This window comes from Chondrus crispus, genomic scaffold (assembly GCF_000350225.1).
Source record: "Chondrus crispus Stackhouse genomic scaffold, scaffold_134, whole genome shotgun sequence".
Classification (NCBI taxonomy): Eukaryota; Rhodophyta; class Florideophyceae; order Gigartinales; family Gigartinaceae; genus Chondrus; species Chondrus crispus.
Window position 1 is genome coordinate 74172 of NW_005179000.1, and position 6276 is coordinate 80447.

The following is a 6276-nucleotide window of genomic DNA, read 5'->3' on the forward strand; positions in this document are numbered from 1 at the left end:
ACTCTTTATTCTAACAGCGCGTTAACTATTTTGGCAAACATAAACTATTTTGGCAACGCACTGCTTCCCTTTTTTGCCGCACTTTTCCGGAATGGCGATGATGGGCGGCTATCGATCGATATGGAAAAGCATATTACTTGTAATGGCATGGCACAGCCTGGATTTTTGGCGGACAAGCGAAAGTACTGTAATGGGCTTTCGAATGGCGGTAAAAACAGAAAAGGCGCGCAGGTTGTAATCAGTCACAGAGCTACCAAGGTTAGCAAGTGGCGGGGGCGGATCTGGGTGACTCGGTTTCGGAAAAGTGCGGCAAAAAGGGGAAGCAGGCGTTGCCAAAATAGTTTATGTTTGCCAAAATAGTTAACGGACTGTTATGCAGTCAAGCTACAGAATGAACAGAGTTTTGAGTTGTGGGAAGCAACGAGGTCAACCAAGTGGAACAGGTTTTCAAAGCATAGAAAGAGGCCAGATTGCCGGGGGTTTCTGACACTTGTTTGAGACAACAATTTGCTTTCTCGCCATAGGAGTTGTGTGATTGTGGTCATACGAAAAGAATTACGGTACCCTTGGCTGATGTTGTCACGGTTTTTGATATGTAACATTTGTGCAGTTCTACGGCACGTATTTACACCTGCAGAAGCCTTGCGTAAAGTCTTGAGGCTTTACATTTCCATCAATATCCCCCGGAGGTGGCGTTACCGCACATCCAGAAAATCCCTATAATGACGGCCCGATTGTCAAGCAAGCACTGTTCAAACAAGCCTTGTTGAACAGCCTGGGCGACGTTTCTCTCCTGCGCTCCTAATGACCAACCGCGCGAACATGCACAATATTCCACAGGTTTCCTTTGGTTAATTGTCAGAGCAAAAATGAGGACAGCGTGGGTTCTCCATAATTGCATCCCTTGTATGGCTATGGTGCACATTCGCTTGAGTACGACAGGAGTACTGGTACTGTATGAGCCTTTGAGAACCAGGGCACTAACCCGCTGCCCCGATCTTATCATTGCGCTCTTCTCTCAACCACCCACTGAGGCGTCCGAGCTTCAATGACCCACCAACTGCCACTCTTGTGTTTCGCACTGAACAAACACTGTACTGGCCTGAAGTCGGTTTGAAGCCCACCCTCTAGCCCGGTTTTGCAATTTGGCTCTCGCATCCACGCAACCGAATCTGAATCTCTTCTGTCCGAGAAGCTCGCAATGGCATCGCAGAAGGAATTGTCATATGATGCCGAATCTCTAACATTATTCGAGATCCCGCTGAGGTCAGAGATTTCAAATCTTCTCAACTTTTTGGTTCTTGACATCATCTTTTTGCCATTCATCATGTACACTTCGGGGAAACTCGCTGGGTATGTGAATACTGAAATGCTACGAAAGCGGGGCGCCATCACGCTGAAGGAATTCGACATACCCCTGATAGGGGGCGGGATGGTAATGGCTCAAGGATGGCGCCGGACTTTATTCATTTTGCTGCGATTGTCAGTCGTTGTAGCTGTCGCTGTTAGCAACTTTGGTCTTGAAGGGCGAAACAGTACCGTTACTATTACTCGATCAGGTATTGTGCGAGTGCCAGGGGTTCTTGCGGACGCGAACAGGACAATCACAGAAGTTGTCTTGCCGCTGGTTCGGTGCAACAGACGGATCGATGAAAATACACTCCGCAAAGGATCAGTCGTGGATGGCAGATGCTACGCAGACATTCCGGATTTCGCCGTCGTTCGTTCTAGGACGGTTCATGAGACTCTTAATGCCTCCGCGCTGAACTGCGTACCGTCTTACAATTGTGATAACACACCTTATCCGACGACAACGTACCGTTGTGACAAGTCAGACGTGGTCTGCAGTGGGGTACCGGAAACTGCGGGTTGTAGCAACCAAGAGGGAATGAAAAGAAACACGTTTGGGTTGCTCGAGTGCCAATCAGTCTCGTATGGGCCGCAAGATGACTACGCTTTCTTTTGCACAGGCCAGCCTGGCGTCGCAATGCCAGGGACTTCTGGTCCCCTTGCGAACTGTTACGCATATGAGGTGAAACGTGCAGATGTGGAGAGATGGAATGAGACTTTTCCAAGCATCACTGCCATGGTCGGAAAAGCGATGTTTGCATCTGCCTATGGTGCCGAAAGACAGGTTCAGGTCACAGTTCCCAGTGATGATCGCCCTCCTGTGACTGGTGTTCGAATGAGGTGGGTCTTGTCCATTGCATGGATTATTGCCGTGGCGTCTTTGTTCAGCCTGTGGATCCTATTCTACATGTACCATGACGTGAAGGAGATAATTCATGATGAGGGCGGTTTAGTAAGCGAGCTACAGAAGAGAATGGACTTGGATGTCCAGATGACGAATGATCTCATATGAGGTAAATCGCTTGTCTAGACACTGCGTGAGAAGGCCGGTAGACGGAAGCTGATTTCAGGCGAAGTACAACATCAAGTCTGCTAGTATCATCTTACTGTGCTGGTTACCTCACACCTTCGGCTCTGCAATGGGATTGCTTCTTGTAGACCACAGATTCCCCAAAACAGCGATCACGTGGGGAACCGTATCAGTGAAACTCGTGTTAGTGAAGCCTTCGACACAACCCACACACGCCAGTTGTAAAATATCACATATTTACGTAATCGAATTGATCGTGACAGTCATCACTCTAAAGAAGACGATATGAACTTCACCTGACGTCGTTCCATACTCCTCGCAATACAAGAAGCATCATGTGTGAGGTATGGGCAGAGTCAGAAGACATTAGTGTCTACTTCCTTCTGTACGCACTTGAAGTGCAGCACAATTGGGTACAGCAGCATATGGTCCCGCAGATTCTTGCTTTAAGGTGAAGTAATATCCACACACAAACACATACATATGTTCAAGTTCCAAATTTACTAAAATAAATAAAGAGCTTCCTACTCTCCCGAATGCACTTTTCAATCACAGAAGATAGTATGTCCGACCCCTCCCCCTGGTTCGTCGTTATCGCCATTCGTCATTTGCACTAGTTGTACCGGCTTGCCGAGGAGTTGCAGAAGGCCGTGTTCATCTTGAGCAACTGCTTTGGAGCCTTCCCAACACTGCTGGAAGACGACGTAAGCTGTTAAGGCTAGACACACACCGACTGTCATAGAGGCTGGGATGATCCATAAGAGACTAACATCAGTGACAACTCGTGATTTTTCCGAAAGGGTGACGTTCTGCATGCGCTTCGCTCCATAAGCGGTAGCAAACACCGATGACATCCCGTTGTCAAACGACTCCTTCAGTAACTCGTATGTTTCGTTCCAATGGACTATGTCTTCACGGTTTGCAACAAAGTGTCGACATTGGTTCATCTCTACGAGCGAATCCGCAACAATGTTTCCGGAATTGCAAAAATAGGCCCCCTCATTATCATCGTCATAGGAAATTCCAGCACATGAGTTCGGCACGATGCCCTGAGGGTCGGGACACTCTGTGTCCTTGGATACACCGTTGCAGTAGAGCTCAACAGTCTCACATCTGTACATGGTTCTTTGGCAGTCCTTTGATGTTATTGTGCATAGATGCATAGGCGCGGTCCGTTCAACAAAAGGGGCAGACATTTCGTGGATAGTGACGTAGTCTTTTATCTCAGTGAAACATTCGTTGTCGATCACAGAGCCAAAGACGAACAAATCTCCTACTTGTTCGTTGCATTCAATGTGATCGCCCAGAGCAGAGATGGAGTCTTCCTGTTTCAGGTCGAAAGGACCTGGTACACGAATCACAGCTTCTCGAATCACATCATCTTCAACCGTACGTCCCTCAATGCCGAGATTTGCCACTGCGACAAAGATGAGAATGGCGAGACGAAGTCCGATGAGGCATCTTCTGCGCCACCCAGCAGACATGACCAGGCTACCACCAATGGCAGGTATTTTGTACTCAACCAAGTCGACGGTACCGCGCTTGTTTAAGGCCTCGTTGTTGGAAAATCCTGCAAGTTTGCTGGACATGAACAGGGCATAGGGAAGAAGAACGATGTCCAGGAGAATAAAATTGACAACATTCAAAACTTCGGAGGGGATTTCAACTCGGACCATGTCTGCCCGCCGAAACGAAGAAGCGTGCTAGCGGAATGTGAAGAAGGACGATTGTGGTCGATGGGGCCAGAGCACCTGCGATTTCTAGATACGTTGGAAGCGCTCACCGCAGTAAGTTTCAACAGCGATGGAGAAGAGAGCAGCGAGATACAAGGCTGATGTGAGGATATGCAGTCTACCTTGCTAGATTGCGTTGTATGCAAATATGAGTTGAGATGTGTGCGGCACGGCGGATAGGTGCGTAGAGAATGAGGGCAAGCACTGGCGGCTCCAGTACTGATATAATATCTCATGGGAGGCTATGTTGGTTGATGTAAACGTAAATCAGCTGCACATAATTCGGGGTTTGAGTAATTGTAAAGTACAGTAGTAGGAGGGACAATTCAGGCGTTGAGATGAGGGATTTCATTCGGAAGTGAAAGGTGATAGAGTTGCGACGGTACAGAGCGCCGGGGCGGTGGGGACGGAAGGCCTGTCTGCTGCTCAATAATAGAACAAGGGAAAAGAATAAAGGCATGCGGTGGAGGAGGCTTGCACGTGACACCAGGAGTTGAGAATGCCTCCCCTGCATACTGTTTTATATGATGCGAATAAATTGAAAGCATGACAAATTTCCGAGACTGGACTACCGTATTCCGGGATATGCACGTGGAGAGAATATGATTGTTTCCAATCATGTTCTCTCCACGTGCATATCCAGTCCTGAGGTTTGCGAATATGATTGTTTCCAATCATGTTCGCAAACCTCAGGACTGTATTGCAGGCTCCCAAGTATCCACAAAGGATCTCTCTTCCCACCCCAGCTAGCCCGTATCTGGAGTTGCGTATCTGTTTACAATCCCCCACTTCTCTTCAAGCCCAACGAACACGCTGTCCGTCGTGATGCAATCCGTCTATGCAGTTCAATGATGTACATAATACACGCTTCACCAAGCAAATCGCGTCAAAGCACGGGAGCAAGGTGTGAACACGCTGAGTGATGTTCGGCTCAACATGGCACCTGTCAAAGCCAAATCTATCCGCATCTCAACCAGCCCTGCCTGCATTACAGTAGTGGCACGAAGCTACGATTGTACCGTACCCATGCAGTTATTTTTGGCAGTTGCTTGCTTGTGCTTCTTCTATGTGAACAACACTAACAACTCTGTACTGTTCTCATGGACCCGTTGTCGTGTGTGGTTCTCTGTACAGTACAGTACTGTACTCAGACTCTTTCTGCGTGTCCCAGCGAAAAGATGCTGTTTTCAACCTGGGAGTGGAAGTCGTCAGAGGTACAGTACAGAAATTAAAGTAACTGCATCGCTTCCGTCCCTCCGTTCTTATTCAATAAAGCAACCAAAGTTTGTTGTGCCAATATGTGAGCTTCAACAACAATCGGCGCCAACACAGCAAAGCTGTAACAAGAAACACAGCCATGATTGAGGTTTGGAATTTAGGGGCAACACCATTCAACCCCCTAGAAGAGGAGTGCCCCACACATGCTGTGGAGAGGATGCACCACGGTCGGTAGTTGCTCGAAAGAATAAACCGCCATGGCGGTTGTTGGGCATCTGGCAGCACTCATCATGTGCCCATTCGCGCATATTCTTTGGTTGTTTGCTCATGATACATGCCAGCGCTGGAGACTTTGAGAAATTTCCACTGGACAAATAGGGGAAAAGAAGTGGAGGTTTATTCTTCCATGTCCAGAATGAAGTCAGGCACAGTCTTCTCTATTCCCAGCAGAAAAGCAGTTCTCGAGGCTTCTAAAGAGTCTTTCGTATAAATAAAGGGCATACAGCGGATTGCGAAATGTCGGAGATGCCATCAGTATGTTAATGCATAGCGATGGATACAGTGTGGAGAACAGTAGTCAAGGCAATGCAACCTGGAACGACAAGGCAGCACTGGGCGGCGCAGGAGCATCACAACCAGTATGGCACGGTTGTATCCGCACAGGAAGTACGCATCTGTACTGAAGGGAAGTATGAAGGGAAGTATGGGAAGTATGAACGAAAGAAAGCTATAAACAATGGGGCGCGTACTTAGGTACCTCGGTTTCACTGGGTTGTAAGGCCAATGCTCGTTGAGCTTCTTCGACACCTTGTAACGCGACAAGGCCTTCGACGGGGGCGTCGCAACGCAGCCCGACGGGATGAAATGAAATTAGCAGCGGTACGTCAACTGTGTCGCCCGATGGCTCGAAACACCTACACCGCTTCGGTCGCAACCGAGGCCGAT